The sequence below is a fragment of the Mus musculus genome, chromosome 10, assembly GCF_000001635.26.
Source record: "Mus musculus strain C57BL/6J chromosome 10, GRCm38.p6 C57BL/6J".
Classification (NCBI taxonomy): Eukaryota; Metazoa; Chordata; class Mammalia; order Rodentia; family Muridae; genus Mus; species Mus musculus.
The window spans coordinates 97,063,091-97,085,048 of NC_000076.6; positions in this window are offsets into that span (position 1 = coordinate 97,063,091).

The following is a 21,958-nucleotide window of genomic DNA, read 5'->3' on the forward strand; positions in this document are numbered from 1 at the left end:
AATGATCCTCTTGGAATATTCACATCATTTATCTGAGTTAACGAAGCACTGAGGCTGAGTTGTTTCCTTCAAAAGAAGCAATGTTCATACTACTTCCCATTTTTGAAATAGTCCTGAGACATTGAGACGGTCCATGATGCTCGTCAATGTGTTTCATGTATCCGAATCCTCACATGACCATAGACAACACAAAAAATAGAAGACCGTTAGACTCCTGAAACCATATGGTTGGAAGTGGCAAAGACATAGCTAGATTTCTATCCTGAACATGGTCCCTTTGTGTTCTCATTCTCCACTTTGTACATGAAAATTCAGCTTTTCAACAGTGTTTCCATGAAGGGACCACTGATGTTTTGATGCTTAGAAGTAACAAATAAAACCACAACCCTACAAAGATCCCCTGCAAAGACAAAAGTATTTTACAAGCATTGTCCTTTAACAATCTGGTATGTCCTGTCAAGTTTGTCACTGGTAGCTTTTTTTTCCCACAACAACTCCTACTTTGGTCTTCTAGTACCAAGCTTTCTTTGTTCCTTGGCATACAAGTGCATAAAAAAAATATAGCAAGCCAAGGCATGGTGGTGAATACTTATAATCTCAGCAGAAGGCAAGCTGAGGCTGCAGGAGTAGGAGACTGAGGCCAGCAAAGAAAAGAAACACAGGAGCAGCAAAATACTAGGTTTAAATATTGAACAAGTCTGGATTACCATAAAATGACTGAGCTCAGGGACCCAGGTGAGGGAGCTGGTGGAAGGACTAGAGGAGCTGAGGTCGATTATAACCCTATAGGAAGAAAGACATCAGCTGATGGGACCACCCAGTGCTCCCAGGGACTAGACCACCAACCAAGGAGTGTACAGGGAGGGCTCCATGGCCCCTTGTCTGACATCAATGGGAGGGGAGGACCTTGGAGGTTTGATGCCCCAACATAGGGGGATGTTGGAGCGGTGAGGTGGGAGAGAGTAGTAAGTGTGGGAGCACTCTCATAGAGGCAAAGGGGAGGGAGGAAAGGACAGATATGGGATGGGAGAGTTATGGAGAGTTAACTGGGAAGTCGTATATCATTTGAGATGTAAACGGATGGAATGATTAATAAAAAGAAAACAGAAGGGGAGAGAAAAAGAACAAAACAAGTTTCAACCGGGCGTGGTGGCGCACGCCTTTAATCCCAGCACTCGGGAGGCAGAGGCAGGTGGATTTCTGAGTTCGAGGCCAGCCTGGTCTACAAAGTGAGTGCCAGGACAGCCAGGGCTATACAGAGAAACCCTGTCTTGAAAAACCAAAAAACAAAAACAAAAATAAAATAAAATAAAATAAAATACAATAAAACAAGTTTCTTTTTACAAGAAGCTTGTGCCTGAACGCCATTGAACTTTTATCTACTATTGGACTAACAGCCCGAAGCCTTTATCCTAAACATAAATTGATTGCTCGTTTTTTCAAAGAGTATTTTATACACTATCTACCAGTCTGTAGTAATTGTTCCCCTGGTGAGTGGTTTAAACCAATAAGCATCTATTGCTTGATAGTTTATTTGAGTCAACAAGAGAGCTGTGACTTAAGTGGGTCACCCTACCTCAGAGTCTCTTCAAAGATTATAGTCAGGATGTCACTGGAGACAGTACCATCTGTATCATCTTGCTTAGACCTGCAGGATCTGCTACCAAGGGCTTCTACATAATCCTGGCAGTTGGCAGGAGCTTTCTGTTTCTCCCCACATGGAGATCTTGACTGTCAGTCCTCACAGGACAGTTGCTACCTTCTTCCAGGTTAATCAATGTACAGTGGCAAAGCATATTTCTCACTGTCTTTCTTAACCTAGCTTGTCATCCAAACAGTTGTTAATTTTTCTGATAGTTTTGACTTATGCAGCGGCATCACTGAAATACCTTTTCCTCCCCATTTATCATCAAAACAAAGAAGAGTTAAGAAGGAGTCCAAAGATTTTATTTTACAGTTAGTGTTTCCACATTAACTCCTCCATGATCTGTTCTGTATGTATATCTCTATTGGAGTACTCCACAAAGGGCATAGACTAAAGGCTGAGGAACATACAGTGTCATAGTTATCTCGGGAGCTACTCTCAGCTATTATCAGTTCAATTTCTTGTGTCTGTGTTGGGGATATTTGTTTCCGTTGGCTTAGTGGGCTGGTCTGGTCGAATCACTTCCATGTTGACACTTCATAAACACCACCTCCATGTTAAACACTTCATTTCATTGCTGTTATATAATAAATAGGGAAGAAGATAGTGCAATATAATTTATAAATATTTTCCGTAGGCAGAATCTTCTTTATTCCTGAGCAATTTTTGAGACTTTAAAATATTTTAATGAGTTTAGTTTTAAATAAGAATTAAAAATAATAAAAACATATTTTTTCTGGTATATAATCTTTTCCTGGTAATGATACCGTGTCTAGTCATAGTATAGTCACAAAAAAATATAAAACTAAAATTTATACATTACAAGGAAATAAACTACAGTTTTTATTCAGATCTCCTGTGTTTCTCATGATGTGTTTTATTGATTTTAGATTCTGGTATAAAATACTAAATTTTCATCAGACAGCCATATGCTTATAGTTTTCCTTATGACAACTTTACAAATATTTTTTTCCATCTCATTCATGTCTTTGGATTTCATGAAGAGCCTGATCAGGTATTTTGTAGCATATCCATCAATTTCATTTATCTGAAAATTTCTTTCTTTCTTTTTTTTAAAGATTTTATTTATTTTTTATGAGATATTTTCTTTATTTACATTTCAAATATTACCCCCTTTCCCGGTTTCCCCTCCGAAAATCCCCTAGCTGCCTCCCCCTGATCATCAACCTACCCACTCCTGTATCCTGGCCCTGGCATTCCTCTACAATGGGGCATAGAGCCTTCACAGGACCAAAGGCCTCTCCTCCTTTTGATGACCAACAAGGCCATCCTCTGCTACATATGCAGCTGGAGTCATGGGTCCCTCCATGTGTACTCTTTGGTTGATGGATTAGTCCCTGGGAGTTCTGGGGGTCCTGGTTGGTTCATATCGCAATTCCTGCTATGGGGCTGCAAAACCCTTCAGCTCCTTGGGTCCTTTCTCTAGTTCCTCCATTGGGGACCCTGTGCTCAGTCCAATGCTTGGCTGAGAGCATCCACTTTTGTATTTGTCAGGCACTAGTAAAACCCCTCAGGAGACAGCTGTATCAGGCTCCTGTCTGCAAGCTCTTTTTGCATCCACAATCCTGTCTGGGTGACAATATATGGGATAGATCCCCAAGTGGGGCAGTCTCTGGATAGTCATTCCTTCAGTCTCTGCTCCAAGCTTTGTCTGTGTAACGCCTTCAATGGGTATTTTGTTCCCCCTTCTAAGAAGGACCGAAGTATCCACACTTTGGTTTTCCTTTTTCTTGAGATTCACTTGGTCTGTGAATTGTATCGTGGGTATTCCAATCTTCTGGCTAATATCGATTTATAAGTGAGTGCATACCATGTGTGTTCTTTTGTGACCAGGTTACCCCATTCACGATGATATTTTCTAGTTTCATTCATTTGCCTAAGAGTTTCATAAATTCATTTGTTTTAATATCTATCTAGTACTCCATTGTGCAAATATACCACATTTTCTGTATCTATTCCTTTGTTGAGAGACATCTGGGTTCTTTCCAGCTTCTGGCTACTATAAATATGGCTGCTATAAACATAGTAGAGCATGTATCCTAATTACATGTTGGAGCATCTTCTGGGTATATGCCCAGGAGTGATATTGCTGGGTCCTCAGGTACTATGTCTAGTTTTCTGTGGAACCACCAATCTAATTTCCAAAGTGGTTATACCAGCATGCAATCCCACCAACAATGGAGGAGTGTTTCTCTTTCTCCAAATCCTCATCAGCATCTGGTGTCACTTGAGTTTTTGTTCTTAGCCATTCTGACTGATGTGAGGTAGAATCTCAGGGTTGTTTTGATTTGCATTTCCCTGATGATTAATGATGTTGAACATTCCTTTAAGTGTTTCTCAGCCATTCGGTATTGCTCAGTTGAAAATTCGTTGTTTAGCTCAGTACCCCATTTTTAATAGGATTATTTGGTTCTCTGGAGTCTAACTTCTTGAGTTCTTTGTATATATTGGATATTAGCCCTCTATTGAATGTAGGATTGATAAAGATCTTTTCCCAATCTATTTGTTGCCATTTTGTCCTATTGACAGTGTCCCTTGCCTTACAGAAGCTTTGCAATTTTATGAGGTCCCATTTGTCAATTCCCGATCTTAGAGCATAAGCTATTGGTGTTCTATTCTGGAAAATTTCCCCTGTGCCCATGTCCTTGAAGCTCTTCCCCTCATTCTTTTCTATTAATTTCCATGTATCTGGTTTTATGTGGAGGTCCTTGACCCACTTGGACTTGAGGTTTGTACAAGGAGACAAGAACGGATCGATTTGCATTCTTCTACATTCAGACCACCAGTTGAAACAGTACCATTTGTTGAAAATGCTCTCTTTTTTTCCACTGTATAGTTTTAGCTCCTTTGTCAAAGATCAAGTGACCATAAGTGTTTGGGTTAATTTCTGGGTCTTTAATTCTATTTCATTGATTTATCTGCATGTTACAGTACCAATACCATGCAGTTTCTATCACTTTTGCTCTGTAGTACAACTTGAGGTCAGGGATTGTGGGGAAGTTCTTTTATTGTTGAGAATAGTTTTCCCTATCCTAGGTGGGTTTTTTTTTGTTGTTGTTGTTTGTTTGTTTTGTTATTCAAGATGAATTTGCAAATTGCTTTTTCTAACTCTATGAAGAATTGAGTTGGAATTTTGATAAGGATTGCATTGAATCTGTAGATTGCTTTAGGCAAGATAGCCATTTTTACTATACTTATTCTGCCAGTCCATGAGCATGGGAGATCTTTCCATCTTCTGAGATCTTCTTTGGTTTCTTTCTTCAGAGACTTGAAGTTATTGTTACATAGATCTTTCACTTGCTTTGTTAGAGTCACCCCAAGGTATGTAATATTATTTATGGCTATTGTGAAGGGTGTCATCTCTCTAATTTCTTTCTCAGCCATTTTATCCTTTGAGTAGAGGAAGGCTACTTATTTGTTTGAATTAATTTTATATCCAGGCACTTTGCTGAAGTTGTTTATCAGCTTTAGGAGTTCTCTGCTAGAATTTTTTGGTGTCACTTAAGTATACAATCATATCATCTGCAAATAGTGATATTTTTATTTCTTCCTTTCCAATTTGTATCCCTATTTTACCTCCTTTTGTTGCCTAATTGCCCTAGCTAGAACTTCAAGTTCTATGTTGAATAGATAGGGAGAGAGTGGGCATCCTTGTCTAGTCCCTGATTTTAGTGAGATTGCTTCAAGTGTCTCTCCACTTAGTTTGATGTTGGCTACTTGTTTGCTATATATTGTTTTACTATGTTTAGGTATGGGCCTTGAATTCCTGATCTTTCTAAAATTTTTATAATGAAAGGATGCTAGATTTTGTCAAATGCTTTCTCAGCATCCATTGATATTATCATATAGTCTTTTTTCTTTGAGTTTGTTTATATAGTGGATTACATTGATTTCTGTATACTGAACTATCCCTGCATCCCTAGGATGAAGCCTACTTCATCATGATGGGTGATTGTTTTGATGTATTCTTGGATTCGGTTAGCAAGAATTTTATTGAGTAATTTTGCATTGATGTTCATCAGGGAATTGTTCTGAAGTTCTCTTTCTTTGTTGGGTCTTTGTGTGGTTTAGGTAACAGAGTAATTGTGGAAATGTAAATGAGCTAAATACCTAATAAAAAATGGAAAAAAATTGTGGATTCATAGAGCAAGTTCCTTCTGTTTCTATTTTTTGGAATAGTTTGAGGGGTATTAGGTCTTATTTGAAGTGTTGATAGAACTCTGCTCTAAATCCATCCGGTCATGGGCTTTTTTGGTTGGGAGGCAATTAATGACTGTTTTTATTTCTTTAGGGGATATGGGACAGTTTAGATAATTTATCTGATCCTGATTTAACTTTGGTACCTGGTATCTGTCTAGAAAATTGTCCATTTCATTCAGATTTTCCAGTTTTGTTGGGTATAGGCTATTGTAGTACAATCTGATTTTTTGGGAATCCTCAGTTTGGGTTGTAATGTCTCCCTTTTCATTTCTGATTTTGTTAATTTGGATACTGTCTCTGTGCCCTCTGATTAGTCTGGCTAAGTGTTTATCTTGTTGATTTTCTCAAAGAACCAGCTCCTGGTTTTGATTATTCTATATATAGTTCTTTTTATTTCGACTTGGTTGATTTCAGCCCTGAGTTTGATTATTTCCTGCCTTCTACTCCTCTTGGGAGTATTTGCTTCTTTTTGTTCTAGAGCTTTCAGGTATGCTGTTAAACTGCTAGTGTATGCTCTCTGCATTTTCTTTTTTGGAGGCACTCAGAGATATGAGTTTTCCTCTTAGCACTGCTTTCATTGTATACCATAAGTTTGGGTATGTTGTATCTTCATTGTCATTAAACTCTAAAAAGTCTTCAATTTCTTTCTTTATTTTTTCCTTGACAAAGTTATCATTGAGTAGAGCATTGCTCAGTTTCCATGTGTATGTGGGATTTTTGGGTTTTTTTTTGTTGCTATTGAAGATGAGCCTTAATCCATAGTGATATAATAGAAGGTATGGGATTTTTTCAATCTTCTTATATATGTTGAGGTCTGATTTGTGACCCATTATATTGTTAACTTTGGAGAAGGTACCATGAGTTACTGAGAAGAAGGTATATTCTTTTGATTTAGGATGAACTGTTCTCTATATATCTTTTAAATCCATTTGGTCCAAAACTTCTGTTAGCTTCACTGTGACTCTCGTTAGTTTGTGTTTCCCTGATCTGTCCACTGATCAGAGTGGGGTGTTGAAGTTCCCCACAACTATTGTGTGAGGTGCAATGTGTGCTTTTAGTTTCAGTAAAGTTTTTTTTTTTTTTTTTTTTTTTATGAATGTGGGTGATGATCAGAATTGAGAGTTCTTCTTGGTAGATTTTTTTCCTTTGACAAGTATGAAGTGTCCTTCCTTATCTTTTTATTGACTTTTGGTTGTAATTCGAGTTTACTTGATATTAGAATGGCTACTCCAGTTTGTTTCTTGGGACCATTTGCTTGGAAAATTGTTTTCCAGCCCTTTACTCTGAGGTAGTGTTTGTCTTTGAAGCTGAGTGCATTTCCTGTATGCAGCAAAATGTTGGGTCCTTTTTACATATCCAGTATGTTATTCTACTTATTTTTATTGGGGAATTGAGTCCATTGATGTTAAGAGATATTAAGGAATAGTGATTGCTGCTTCCTGTTTTTATTGATGTTATTTTTATGTTTGTGTGTTTATCTTCTTTTGGACTTTTTGAAAAAATATTACTTTCTTGCTTTTTCTAGGGTGTAGTTTCTCTCCTTGTGTTGGCGTTTTCCATCTTTTATCCTTTGTAGGGCTGGATTTGTGGAAAGATATTGTGTAGACTTGGTTTTGTCATGGAATATCTTGGTTTCTCTGTCTATTGTGATTGAGAGTTTTGCTGGGTATAATAGTCTTGGTTGGCATTTGTGTTCTCATAGGGTCTGTATGAGATCTGCTCAGGACCTTCTAGCTTTCGTGGTCTGTGCTGAAAAGTCTGGTGTAATTCTGATAGGTCTGCCTTTATATGTTACTTGGTCTTTTCCCCTTACTGCTTTTAATATTCTTTCTTTGTTTAGTGAGTTTGATATTTTTATTATTATGTGACAGGAGGAATTTCTTTTCTGGTCCAATCTATTTGGAGTTCTGCAGGCTTCTTGTTTGTTCATGGGCGTCTCTATCTCTAGCTTAGGGAAGTTGAAGATATTTACTGGCCCATAATTTGGGAATCTTCACTCTCTTCTATACCTATTATCCATAGGTTTGGTCTTCTCATTGTGTCCTGGATTTCCTGGATGTTTGTGGTTAGGAGCTTTTTATATTTCACATTTTCTTTGGTACTTATGCCAATGTTTTCTATGGTATCTTCTGCACTTGAGATTATCTCTTCTATCTCTTGTATTCTGTTGGTGATACTTGTATCTATGACTCCTGGTCTCTTTCCTAGGTTTTCTATCTCCAGTGTTGTCTCCCTTTGTGATTTCTTTATTGTTTCTATTTCCAATTTTAGATCCTAGATGGTTTTGTTCAGTTCCTTCACCTGTTTGGTTGTGTTTTCCTGTAATTCTTTAAGGGATTTTTGTGTTTCCTCTTTAATGTCTTCTACCTTTTTACCTACGATCTCTTGTATTTCTTTAAGGGAGTTATTTATGTCCTTATTAAATTCCACTATCATCATCATGAGATGTTATTTTTAAATCACAGCCTTGCTTTTCTGGTGTGTTGGGGTAACCTGGGTTCACTATGGAGGGAGAACTGAGTTCTGATGATGCCAAGTAGTCTTGGTTTCTGTGCTTATGTTCTTGTGCTTGCCTTTCACCATCTGGTTTTCTCTGGTGATAGCTGGTCTTGCTGTCTCTGACTTTGGCTTTTCTCTTCTGCAAGCCCACGTGTCAGTACTCCTGGGAGACCAGTTCTTTCTAGGAGGAATTTAGGTATTGAGAGATGTGGTACAGGGTCAGCTCTGGGGTGAAGAGAGAGAGAGAGAAACCAGAAGGATCCTGTCCCCAGCTGATCCTTGTTTCCTGTGTCCTGATGGCTCTGTGATCGTTCCTCTTGGGCCAGGAATTTGAAGAGAAGTGGTAGTCTTACCTGTGCTCACAGGTGTGTAGGCAATCCTGGGATACCAGATCTATCTTAGCAGTATTTATGTATGTATCTCTGTGTCACAGGATCAGCTCTGGGCCCATATGGAAACTCTAAGACTCCTGTCCCAGGTGGCCCCTTCTTATCTATGTTCTGAAGGTTCCAGGTGGGTTCCTCTGAATAGCAGTGGTGGTCTTACCTGCACTCACAGGCCTATCTGCACTCCTTGGAGGCTTGCTCCCTCCTGGTGCTATTTGGGTATAGATCCCTGTGGCAGAGGATCTGCTAAGGAAGATATGGAAAGACATATTTGAAAATTTCACACGATATGAATGAACTGATGGATGCTGAAGAACAATGCCACAGATGTAATAATCCTACCTCCCCAGAACAACAATATCAACCAACCAGAGCTCACATGGAGGAACCCATGGTTTCAGCTGTATATGTAGCAGAGGATGGCCTTGTTGGGCATCTATGGGAGAAGAGGCCCTTGGTTCTGTGAAGGCTCAAAACACCATTGTAGGGGATTGTGAGGGTAAGGAGGCAGGAGTAAGTGGGTGGATGGGGCCACACCCTCATAGAAGCAGGAGGAAGTGGAATGAGATAGGGTGTTGTGGGGGGGGGGTCAGGGAAAGGGATAACATTTGAAATGTAAAGAAATAAAATAACCAATTAAAAACAAAACCAAAAACAAACAAATAAACAAAAAACCCACTACCTCCTTATTGTATGAATGTCCTTTGCTGGGTTTCTAATTACCCAGTGAAGGCATTATTTACCAGGTTTCTTCTGTAAAGCTATGATGTATCAGCTTCCAAGTTCTTGTCCTTAAGAGGAATTATTAAACAGAATTCTACATAGATAAGTGAATAAAACTCTGTCTTCTGGAAGGAGGTATTTCAGGGACTTTGTAGATATGACTACAAAGCTGGAGCTGTTAGAAGAATTAGCACACATTTGTGTAAGCTATACAGGTACAAAGCTTCTCCATTGCTTTTAGTATCATCCATCAATGAATCCTGTAGTGTCCTGGTGTTGCCTTCTAGATCTTCTTCTCAAAGTCTGTGCATACTCAACGGATTGTTCTCTCAAGATATCTCCTCTCTCCACTTAACTACAAGCTGAGATAATTAGTTACAAAAGCAAGGGCATACGAATATTTAGTTTTGCAGTTGGCTTTGTATTAGTTTCTCATCACTGTGTCAAAATTCTTGATATAGGCTACTTTCTCAAGGTTCTTATTCCTGCGCAATAGTTATCAAACTACAGTTCTTAGTTTTGTTGGTTTTGGGTCCCTGATGAAGTCGATATTCAGGCAGAATAAGTACACAACAAGAAACAAGAGAGAGGTTGCCTGGACTGATGGGTTCTCCATTTGATCTTGATTTGTCCTTTAGGATTGGCTCTCTTCCTATGGTAAGTCCCTTCTGGGATCTCCTTCATAGATACATATGCTTGATTGATCTCCTAGGCTCTTCTCAAGCTAACTTACAATCATCTTTAACAGTGGCAGAATTTTAATGCTAACATAATTTACTTTCAAGGTCAAATGGTTCCAGGTTTGCCTGTGGAAGGTCTTGTTGTTCACCACCTTTGTTCCTTTGGTAACAGAGAAAACTTGCCTCCATTCTTTTTCTCACCAACTTTGAATAGGTTCTGTTTATTCATTTTTTAAAATCATTTCTGATACACAATAGAAGTGAGCAGAGATTTCCTAGAATTCCATTGGGTCTACACAATCACAGTCCCATCTATGATATGCATCCTCTAACACATGGTGCATTAGTTAGCATTTCCTTACTTTCTAGTAATATATACACTAGATTCAAGTTGATTTTTTACCTGTTCCAGTCCTGAAATATTCTTCTCTTTGTCAATTAGCCATGCTCTTTTTATTAGAGAACAGCATTTGAAAGCTAAGATCTGAATGTTTGTTTTGCTTTTTGGTGCTGGGGCATCTGTTTCTAGCCCCTGTGTGCAGACAGAGAAGCAGGGCAGCTTTCATTACATTGCACCTCCTACATGCCAGACAAGATATAGGCACTATATATCATTTTATCTTCTCAAGGCAGTTTTATAGAGGTAGGGTTTATTAGACTCGTTTTACAGAGAAAGTAAGAGACTCCAATTACATACTATAGAACAAGGAGGAGAAAGAGCTACTGATAGAAGGTAGGTCTCTGGCCAGCAAATCACTTTAATTTTCCTTCAAATCAATAGGAATAGCCAGTTTTTATCTACTGCCCATTCTGTGTTCCTTTTTTCCTATTCTTTGCTTATTATTCTTTGCCATTATCCATTCCTTCTATTGTGCCCTACAGAGATTTGGTCTATATTGGTTAAATTCAGTCTGTAGAACTAATATCATCTTTTAAGTAGGTTTTAGTTCAATTATTAATCTTGTTATAAGATACACACTAAGAAATACCCTTCACAAAAAAAAGCATTTATAATTCTTTATTCATCAATATTCATCATATTGTACCAGTTCCAGTTTCAGGTGCTGGGTAGAATGATTAGTAAATTCCCCAAAAGTCCCACCTTCACAGAGCTTATGGTCTAGTTCTGAACAAAAGCTAACAGAGGTGAAAGATAGTAAGGGAATTCAATAGTTTATTTGATGCCCTGTGATAAAGTCAAGTAAAGAAGGGGCTGAGAAGAACTGGAGAGACTAAATTTTCAGTGAGCTGGTAAGGATCAATATGATAGCTGATGAAGGATGACTTGAGAATACCTGCATGAATAAATGAAGGAAGGGCACTGTGTCCAGAGAGAAAAACTGAGCCATGACTGTTCATGATTTTTGGAAATATAGAGTGAAAGGACCGAGAAATGAAAGCCGGGAGTGAGGCTAGCCTGGTCTACAAAGTGAGTTCCAGGACAGCCAGGGCTATACAGAGAAACCCTGTCTGGAAAAACCAAAAGAGAGAGAGATAGAGAGAGAGGGAGAAGTGTAACACACATGGAACTTTTAAAGCAGTTACAAAGGACGTGGCTTTTCCTATTCATAGTATGGATGATTATTTATTTATCTATACATTTATTTATTTATTGTTTGTTTGTTTGTTTGTTTGTTTGTTTGTTTTTCGAGACAGGGTTTCTCTGTATAGCCCTGGCTGTCCTGGAACTCACTCTGTAGACCAGGCTGGCCTCAAACTCAGAAATCTGCCTGCCTCTGCCTCCCAAGTGCTGGGGATTAAAGGTGTGCACGGCACGGAAGGTTTATAGAGTGCTTTCAATAGAGATATTACATGATATTTCTTTATAGAGAAAAATAAGACAAGATTGAGCCCAAGAGAATTGGGCATGGCTTGATATGATTCAACGATAATTTGGAACTACTTAGTAAATTGAGAGACAGAGGAAGATCGTCAAGATTCAGAGATACAACTTGAGTGAAGAAGATTTTCTTCATTATCAAGAACGGTCACAATTCAAAGCTCTTGCTCTGAAAGAGTGGAAAGAGGAGTTACTACTGTTTTAGGAAATGTTTTGAAACAGTAACTTCTCAGCTCAGGTTTGTATATGGTGGGTACTAGATCCACATGGACTTACACGATACAGCCTTTGTGAGCATCGAGGGTCCAGACATACATATATTTTTGAGCTTCCTTTTGGCAGACCTCAGTGTGTCAAAGCCACGATTAGCCTTTGTGTGGAGAAGAGACTGCATGAGAAGGCTGGGCAGTCTGAAATAGCAACATCAAAATGAGAAATTCAGGGGCTGAGAAGCTCACTCAGGAGTCAAAAGGCTTGTCACTTCTGTGTTAGGATTGGAGTTTGGATCTTGCCCAATGTAAATGCTCCATGTGTCTGAGCCCTTCTGGAATCCCAGCATGAAAATATTGAGACAGGAAGGTCCCCAAAGCAAGCCGCATCAGGGTCTCAGTGAGAGACCATGCATTACTAGATAGATAAACATGAGGCTGGGGATGTTTCCTGACATAAATGGCCAGTGTACACACACACACACACACACACACACACACACACACACACACGAGAGAGAGAGAGAGAGAGAGAGAGAGAGAGAGAGAGAGAGAGAGAGGGAGAGAGAGAGGGGAGAGAGAGAGAGAGAGAGAGAGAGAGAGAGAGAGAGAGAGAGAAAGAGAAAGAGAGAATGAAAGAGAGAGGAAGGGGAGGGGAGGGGGACAGGAAGGGGGAGGGAGGGAGAGACAGACACACAGAGAGAGGAATGTAAAAATAAAAACAAAACAACAAATATATTTTTTAAATTATGAAAGAATAATTCCATAAGAATCTATCAGCATTTGTGAAAACCCACCTGGAATCATCCAACTGTAAAGATATTAGTATGCTAAAAATGTACTTTCCATCTTCCTTCTGTACTACAATTTAATGGTCAACACAAAGCAAACCCAATAGTGATTTTGAAGGTCCTTTTTGCCCTTTTACCCTACAGGTCTTCTGAACATAAAGTATGGTTTCTGACTTAGTCTTTCTGTTGGAATCCACCGTGTGCCAAGGCATGTGTCTCTGTCCTTGTGTGTTTGTGTGCCTTTTCCTTGGCCCCTTTTCTTTTCTTGGCTTTGTCTCTTTTCTCTTATTTTGGTTTGTTTGTTTTGATTTTATCCTTTTATTTTATTTTGTTGTATTTGAGTATTTTTTAGATGCCTGATTTCTAATGAGAAAGAGAGAGAGAGAGAAAAGAGTGTAGATTTGAGCAGGAGGGGAGGTGGGAAAGATCTGGAAGGAGCTGAGGGAGGGAAAACCATAATCAGAATATATTATATGGAAAAAAATCAATTTTGAATCAATAAAACAAAAAAAATTGCTTTATTTTTCTCAACAACAGGACTTGATGATAATTTTGCATTTATCCCAAGCCCACTTTGTGTGCTGATGAGCATTTGTGTTTTCTGACTCCTCGGGTCTGAGTTGCGTTCTGCCTTTCCTAGGATCGGCTCTCACTTAAAAGGCTTCCTTCAGGAAGGTCTTCAGATGGTCAGCTAAACAGCTAATTAAAGGAGCAATTGCCAGGTAAGGTGGGACCTCGTGCACAGCCACCAACCATGGGTTGATAAAGGTGCAAATCTTGATGGGGAGAAAGAATGGTCTCATCAGAGTTTGCTACAGGGAGGTGATGAATCTTTCTTAGCGCCATGGCAACCACAAAAGGAGGGTCCATTTCTGTGATCACTTATGCTGGATATATGAGAAAAGTTCACATACATTCTTTAAAAAAAAAAAAAAAACCTTTTAAAAAGATTTATGTGTGCTAGTGTTTTGCTTGCATGTGTGGATGCTTTTTCCACATAAATGGGGGATCAATGTAAATGTGCCTAGAAGGGTTTGGAAGTCCCATCAAATGTTCCTAAAATGCCTGACAAGAACAGTGTCTTCTTCTTTTGTGAACTTCAGGAGGACTCGACAATCATGAAATTAAGACACTGCTGGCCTTTGGACTTGGAAGAGACATTTATTACTTAAGCCTGGTTTCATTAAAACAACTAACTACGTTGTTGTAAAAGGGGAGCATCAATGAAAGCCTTTACTCATCGCCTTTTCACGCACATATGTACCATCTACCTGCATACCTGACGCCTGCAGAGGTAAGAAGAGGGAGGTAGTTGGTTGGGAGCCACCCTGGGAATGCTGGGAGCCTAACCCAGGTCCTCAGCCAAGACAACAAAGTGCTCTTTACCACTGAGCCACTTCTCCAGCCCCTCACATTTATATTCTTCAAATATGCCTGTAGGCTTTCTCATTCCCTTTTGATTTCTGTTTTTAAAAATTAGCAAGCTTCCAGGAGGCTAATCCCCCTTAATTCTCATGTGGTTTAAATTAAATCTTAGCCTGGACATAAGCTGTGAATACTTTTATAAACCAGGAGCTTGGAGGGTAGATACAATTTTAAATTGAACTTTTTAATTTGTTTCCTGGCAATGTCTTTTTTTTTTTTTTTTTCTTTTTCTGGGCCTGAGGAATTTGACAGTGCCAAGAGTTGTGAATCAGTCCAGATCTCAACCAGATCTCAACCAAAACTGGCATGATGGGAAACAAATGGCCTTTGGAATACAAATGATGGAGGTCAGGGACTTGTTTTCTCATCTTCTGGAATGACTTTTGGAGTATGTGTATCAGGAAGTTGAGAAGGTTGAAAAAAAAAAAAAAGCCGAGTAAGGGATAAAATAGAGGGTTCATTTGAAAAATGGCTAAAAGAAAAATGCATTATGTTTAAATGTCTTTTCTACAAAAATTACAAATCATGAGCTGGAGCACAGACTGTGTTGCCATCCCTAGTGGAGAGGTAGATTCACGACAGCAGGAGCGCCGGGAATACATTTCCGTGGACTCCTTATGACTCAGAGTTGTTCATGTTAATTCTGTAATCCCTAAAAAGATCAACTCTATTTCTTTCCTTGGGGGAGTATTTTCAGATGGCTGTTAAAAGGCTTTCTTTTTCTTTCTTTCTCTTTCAACTGCTGGAGAGCAACTAGAAACAAATCTGTTCTTTCAAATAAATGTTCTGCCCATATGTTATTTTTCATGGGAAGCGATGGAAGTGTGAAGTCCTCTATTCTGCCTGCAGTCTTGCTCTGCCTGCCCAACCCCCACCCCACCATATGTAACACATCTTGAGAGAAGGGGAGGGAGGCTGAAAACAGTCCCTTGATCATTTGTGTGTGTGTTATTTGTGTGTTTTTCTAAAACAGAAATGTGGGGGAGGTTACTCATACAAAGAGTAGATGACCACCTCAGCTATTATAGAGAGTGTCCGAGGGAAGGGAATGAGCACTAGAAACAGCAACAACAACAACAACAAAAAACCATGTGATGGTTGTGAACATGAACTACAGTCCTTATATTTTCATTTGGTGGAAGATAGACATGCCAAGGGCTTCAGAAAAAAAAGAAAGTTGTGCATCTATTTGTGGTACCACCACCCACCTGTGTAATTTAAGAAGTTTCCCTGAATAAAGAGGAATGTACAGTGTACTTATGGATAATAATAAATAATCCATGGGCCAGACTGAGCGGAGTTGACCAGAGTAAGGGGGCCAGGCCAACTGGAGTGAGCTGGGTTGACCGGAGTGAGCAGAGGTCCTAAATTCAATTCCCAACAACCACATGAAGGTTCACAACCATCTGTACAGTCACAGTGTACTCATATACATACATACATACATACATACATACATACATACATACATACATACATACATACAGTGTTAATGGGTGAATTTAATAAAACCATTCCAGAAAAGTGATGCGGATATAGTAGGTGTTTAATGCACGTTAGTTTATTTCCTCTCAATCTTTCATAAGCAAAAAAAAAATCTAGTTTCTGTTTATGATTTATGGATTCTCAGCCAAGGCAATGAACAGATCCAGTGCATGTTGGACACTAAAAGCTTTACAGAAAATGTGTTCCCTGCTAGAAAGTTACCTTACGTTGATTTCTTTTAGCAAAACTTCCATACAGCTTGAAAACTTGGGCGTTTAAGTACAGACTGGTATTTTAGGAAAATTTAACCCCAGGTCAAATGTTTTACGTTGGGAAAATAGTCTTTGATGTTTGAAAGGGCCTGAGTGTTATGCCTAGAGCCAAATGTGTGGGATAGTTCACCCTTGCGAATTGAAACATCAAAAAAGATTTGCATTAATTTCCTGCAAACCAAATATGTAGAGTTTCATGCAGCTTTAATTGAAATGTAATAACTGTTTACAGACTTGACTGCACCATCTCCACAGAGTAATTGCCTTTCCACCCCGAGCAAATGGGGGTAATGTAAATGTGCCTAGAAGGGCTTGGAAGTTCCATCAAATGTTTCTAAAATGACTATTATGACTTCTCTTCTTTCCTGAACTCAATAAGAATTGGACTATTATGAAATCGAGACACTGCTGGCCTTGGACGTCAGAAGAGACCTTTACTACTTAAGCCTGGGCTCATTAAAACATGAAACTGTGTGGTTGTAAAAGAGAGCATCAATAAAAAGCAGCCACTTACTGCCTTTGCATACGCTCTGCACTGAGTTTAACAAGGAAGACGCACCTCGGCTGTTTATTCACAGTCTCTGTGTTCTCATCTGACATGGAGAACTGGTCAACTTGAAGTACTCTGTTGCAATGGGTCCTTTGAGACAATGCTAAGGAATCCTTTCAATGGAGAAAATGAAGAGCTCTTCCGCTCAATGCAGTGGAAAAGACAGCTCTTTTCTCTTAAGCAAAACAAAAAATAAAAACAATGAATATTTCAGATACAGCTCAATAAAAGAGAAGGAAGTTTTTGATTCCCCAATGCAAGGGCTTTAGAATATACTCAAAAGTGATAAGACTACCCAGTCTGCTTTTCTGATGTTGCACTAAAACTGATGTGTTAGAATGGCGGGTCATGTCTCAACAGCACACTAGACCAAGACAGTTCCACGTGGAAGAGGTTTTATTGGGAGAGAGAGAGAAAGTGGTGGAAGAAAGAGAAGAAGAGAGAGAGTGAGGGAGGGGCGTTCTCCTTATTTACATGGAAAATGACATAACGCAGGTAAAGATGGGATGTGAGCCAAGTAGATGCTGGGAATATGTTGTAGGTCGCGTAGTTGCCTATGTGATGTCATAGGGTTGGGAGGTCCTGATGCCAATATACCTCCCTTCTTGTTATTGTAAATAGAAGGAAAGAAAAAGAGAGGGGGAGCCGGGCGGTGGTGGCACACACCTTTAATACCAGCACTTGGGAGGCAGTGGCAGGCAGATTTCTGAGTTCGAGGCCAGCCTGTTCTACAAAGTGAGTTCCAGGTCCGCCAGGGCTATACAGAGAAACCCTGTCTCGAAAAAACAAAACAAAGCAAAGCAAAACAAAACAAAACAAAATAACAAAAAAAAAAAAGAGAAAGAGAGAGAGAGAAAGAAAAAGAGAGGGGAGAAGCTGATGGTGAAAAGGGAACAAGGGTGTCATGTCTCAGCAGCTGCTTCCTGCTGTCTAGGGCCGTTGTTCATTTTGGGGTGTAGGAAGGAAAATGTTTATGTTTCTACTCAGAGTTTTGGGGTACACCTATAAATAGAATTGATACAGACAGAATAAAAGGAGAAGAACGTGTTTATGTGCTTAAATGTTATACGTTATTGGTACCTCTGAGGAAGGGAAGACCTAAAGAAGATGAGCAATTTGAATTTTTATGTGTTGAATATTTTGTTTTATTTATATTATGAATATTCCTATTAAAATATATTATTTGTTACAATATAGATATAATATTATATTTATATTTATGGTATGTTTCATTTACACTATAATCTAAATATTATACATATATTTAAAAATTATATGTAATTTATATAAATGTGTATTGTATATTTAGTTATATGAGAAGAAGTAGGAATTGTGAAAACATAACCAAGGCTAGTGAATTGTTGAGAAGTATCCATAAAAATAAAGCCAGCTTACCAGGGTTTTCTCTAAGCAATTCTGTCCACCTTGACTCTCAATCCCTGGTGATAAGATGGCTGCCTTCCATACAGGACTTTATTGGACCTAATAGATTTTTAAAAACATTTTTCAGCTCAAAATAATCCTCATAGCCAAAGGGTATATTTTAAGAGAGTGTATTCTGCTGTCTTTCTGTCTATATTACAAGTTCTGAAAAACAGTAGCTTTCAGCAGTGGTTCTCAGCAAAGGTTAATTATGTCCCTTGGAAGGTGGGAGGTGGAATTGTGGGTCATGTGTCAATACTGATGACATCTGTGGTTGTCATAATGAGTGGAATGCTGCCTAGAGATGCTGCTAAGTACAGGGAAATGCAACCCCACAACTTGATCCAAAATGTCCTCCAGGCCAAAGTAGAAAAAGCATTTCTTAAATATTGTTCATTTCTATTTATTTGTATAGGAAGACTAAAAAAATTTTTTCAGATAATTTTAAGAGCTTTTGGAGTAAAGAAAATTCAATAAATGTCTACTGTTTTAACATGAAAACTATTTCCTATGGATAATATGTTTATCACACTAAGTTTCAGTATAAAACAGGGAAAAGTTAGTGTTGTTAATTGGCTCAGCAAAATTTAATGTAAGGGATTAAAACCAAGCATATGCCCAATGGTCAATTTAACGGTACCTTCCCCAAAGATCAGGGGATCTTATAATCAGCTTCCTAACTGAAGTCCTCAGCATCACTCCCTGGAAGATTAAGTGTTGATTTGATCATGTGAAACTCCAAAGTTATAAAGTTCTCTGTATCAGTGATATTCTAAATGTGTGACTGTATAAACCTTTTCTAATTGTTGAATTCAGCTGGCCCGGGGTGGGGGTGGGGTGGGGGTGGTGAGCGTAGGAAGACAACGTGAGGCTTGACAGAAGAATTTGTATTCAACTTCATTGCAATCTCTCCCTCTCTCTGGGATTAATTAGAGCGGAGGATTTCATTTGAAAGCATTCTTTCCCTTATTTTGCAGGTTTCAGTTAATGAATTCTGAAGAAATGTCCTCAGTTTTAGTGTTTGCTGCATACATCTACTCAGTACTACTAGTATGAGGAAGAGGAGGGAGGGGAAGAAAGCACGTTTTAAAAGGACACAGATACTTACACCCAACCATTGGACTGAAGTCAGGGACCCCTATGGAGGAATTGGGGGAAAGACTGAAGGGTCTGAAGGTGATGGCAACCCCATAAGAAGACCAGCATTCTCAACTAACCCTGACCCCTGGATGCTCCCAGAGTCTGAGCCACCAACCAAGCATACACAGGCTGGTCTGAGGCCCCTGACATACATAGCAGGGAGTTGCCTGGTCTGGCCTCAGTGAGAAAGATATGCCTGATCCTCAAGAGACTTGAGGCCCCAGGGGAGGGGGATACCCAGGATGGAGGACCACCTTCTTGGAGGTAAGGGGGAGGAGGAATTGAATGAGGAACCAGGGAGGAGGTTAGGGAAGGGGGTAATGACCAGAGTGTAAATAAATAAAATAATTAATTAAAAACCATGCACATAATAGCTTTCGTTGCTGACCCCTGTCCATCCCATTAAGAAGAATGTATAAGAAGCACCTACCAGTTTTTGCTTATTTTTCTTGACTCTATTACTGTTACTGTGGAGTATGAGGTGTGTTCATGATGTGTGTAAGTGGCACACATATCATGGCTCACATCATGATGTCAGAAGCACAACTTTATGAAATTGAGTCTCTCCATCTACCTTCATATGGGTCTTGGAACTCAGACTCCAGTCACCAGGTTACACAGTGCCTTTACCCAGGAGCCAACTTGTCAGCTCCTGATTTTAAAGTCTGACATTTATTCTAATCATATGTTAAATTTGAGTCAAGTGGCATTTACTATGGAGTTTCAACATTAATGCTCAAAAATGTTAACTTTTTATGATTAAAAATTGCTAAATTCTGGTGACTTATCACTAGGAAAAATGATGAGACGGGCAGTCTTTTAATGTGACTTTAAATAATCTTTAGAAATATGATGTATGCAATAGTTGGAACTTCAGCTTATCCTAATTCAAATTTCTTGAAAACCATTACGTCTTTCTGATTACTAAAATTTCCACCATCAGGACCTTATCCACCCCATCCTCCATACACTCTTACTGTGAAATATTTCTATATTGTTTTAAATATCCCAGAGAAAATGTATTTCAGTGCACGTTACTAAGTTCTGCCAACGTTTTATGCAGTTGGTTTGTTTTGGCTCATGTTAACATGAATATCCTTCTTCTAAGCCTGCTGATTATCTCTCCAATGTAATTCCTCATGATGCTTCCTGATACTATAGTGGTCAGAATCTGCATGAACAAAGGACTTCCCTGGAGTGCCACACACTCCAGGTCCTGTTCTGGGACAACCCACATGGCAGAAAATCTTTTTTTCCTTCTTTTTTTTATTGGGTGTTTATTTCATTTACATTTCCAATGCTATCCCAAAAGTCCCCCACATGCTCCCCCACCAACTCCCCCAACCACCCACTCCCACTTCTTGGCCCCTGTAATGAGGCATATAAAGTTTGCATGACTAATGGGCCTCTCTTTCCCTTGATGGCTGACTAGGCCATCTTTTGATACATATGCAGCTAGAGACACGAGCTCCAGGGGGATACTGGTTAGTTCATATTGTTGTTCCACCTATAGGATTGCAGATCCCTTTAGCTCCTTGAATACTTTCTCTAGCTCCTCCATTGGGGGCCCTGTGATCCATCCAATAGCTGACTGTAAGCATCCACTTCTGTGTTTGCTAGGCCCTGGCATAGTCTCACAAGAGACAGCTATATCAGGGTCCTTTCAGCAAAATCTTGCTAGTGTATGCAATGGTGTCAGCATTTGGATGCTGATTATGGGATGGATACCCGGATATGGCAGTCTCTAGATGGTCCATCCTTTCGTCACAGCTCCAAACTTTGTCTCTGTAACTCCTTCCATGGGTGTTTTGTTCCCAATTCTAAGAAGGTGCAAAGTGTCCACACTTTGGTCTTCGTTCTTCTTGAGTTTCATGCGTTTAGCAAATTCTATCTTATATCTTGGGTATCCAAAGTTTCTGGGCTAAAATCCACTTATCAGTGAGTACATATTGTGTGAGTTCTTTTGTGATTGGGTTACCTCACTCAGGATGATGCCCTCCAGGTCCATCCATTTGCCTAGGAATTTCATAAATTACCCAGCCTGCTTTCTTGGCATCATTTTGGTTTTGTCTTTAGATAGGTGTTCCTAAAGAAGCCAGTCCCTAAACTCTAGCCTTCCTTTCTCTGCTGCGGACGTTTCTGTTGTTTTGCACAGTAGTGGTGGTTGTGCCCATAACACTGGGTCTGCTGGAATAAAACCTACTGATACTCATTGTGGTACCATTAAACCTGAGAATCACAAGGAGAAAAGTTACTATAACCACAGGCTTTTCCACCTGTTCCCCAGTTCCTGAATTCAGAGGCCTATTATTTATAAATAAATGCCTAGGTCATGAGCTAAGCTTGTTACCAGACTAACTCCTAACTCAATTAGCCCTTTTATATTATGCTATGTCTGCCACATGGCTGGTCACCTGTAGAACAACTAATTTATGCTTATCCTTAACTAGCTTACAAACACATGAGACTCAGACTATGGTTATTTTATTTGCCCTTGACAATTCCTGGGGGTAACCCCTAATCTACTTTTCTAACTGCTGCACTGGCTACCTCCCCAGCAGTGCACCCCAGATACTTGCAGTTTCTCCTGGCCCTGAGCTCATGGTCTATCTCCCCTCATGGTGGCTTCCTCCTCTCTCCTCATTCTTCTTCCTTCTCTCCCTCCCTCCT